Source organism: Marmota monax, unplaced genomic scaffold (assembly GCF_021218885.2).
Source record: "Marmota monax isolate L192 unplaced genomic scaffold, Marmota_monax_Labrador192_F-V1.1 WCK01_AAM20220418_F8-fsc00327, whole genome shotgun sequence".
Taxonomy (NCBI): Eukaryota; Metazoa; Chordata; class Mammalia; order Rodentia; family Sciuridae; genus Marmota; species Marmota monax.
The window spans coordinates 657,542-658,482 of NW_026692808.1; the positions used below are offsets into that span (position 1 = coordinate 657,542).

The 941-nt window shown below is 48.0% G+C and overlaps 1 non-coding gene across 1 annotated transcript; it reads left to right on the forward strand.

The window, feature by feature from the left end:
* The first annotated feature begins 265 nt into the window (after positions 1 to 265).
* On the forward strand, positions 266 to 394 carry LOC124095278 (small nucleolar RNA SNORA70). Its single transcript, XR_006852446.1, has one exon. It is a non-coding gene; the product is annotated as a small nucleolar RNA SNORA70 (small nucleolar RNA).
* Positions 395 to 941: the final 547 nt, after the last annotated feature.

Genomic DNA, 941 nt, shown 5'->3' on the forward strand with positions numbered 1-941 from the left:
CTTAGCGAGACAATAAACAAATTATGAGATCCTGTCTCACATTGAAAAATAACAAGAAAGGGGGCTGGGGTTGTGGCTCAGAGGTAGAGTGCTTGCCTAGCATGTGTGAGGCACTGGGTTCAATCCTCAGCACCATATAAAAAGATAAAATAAAGATAATGTGTCCATCTATAACTAAAAAAATCAATATTCTTAAAAAATTACAAGAAAGCCAGGCATGGTGTGCACGCCTATAGTCCCAGAGACAAAATGACTTAGGAAGGGTCTGCAGCTAGTTAAGTCAACCAGGTTCCTTTACCTGGAGGTCCCAGGGTACAATGGCTACAAAAGGCAGTACTCTGGTAGAGTATGCATGTTTCTTTATGGGTGGTCTTAAGGGACTTGGGAGTGAGCAAAATAGAAAAGCAGTTACAGAACTTTAATCAGCTTGGCCTTACTGGGAAGACTCAGTATCTCAGCCCCACCTTGGGATGCTGATGGGAGCCTTAGGTTGAGGTACATGGTGGCCTGGGGCAGGGACAGGAGCTCTGTGGAGCGCTCAGTTCTGGTTCTGAGAAGTGGGTCTGAAACAGGATGCTGGAATGTCCTGCAAATCTGGCCTCAGTCTTGAAGGAGTGATACGGCCAGTTACTGTTGACAGGTCCTGCTTCCCCACATGTTGAAGACTGAACATTAGAGAAGCAGCCAAGGCAAACATAAAGCAGGGTTTATCTAAAAAGGGGTAACCTAGACTTCTCCCAGGAGGGAGAAGGGGGCCATCGCTGGTATCCTGGATCCCCAGAAGCAGGTGTTCTGCCCTTTTTATATGCCCTAGACTTCCTCAGTTCTCCTGCCTCTTCCCCTTATCTTTCTCCTTCCTGCACATGTGACTAGGGGTGGGATGGCCCAAAGGTGGGACACAGGTGAGCTGAAGAGGGAAGGGCGGGATAGTGCAGCCCAGG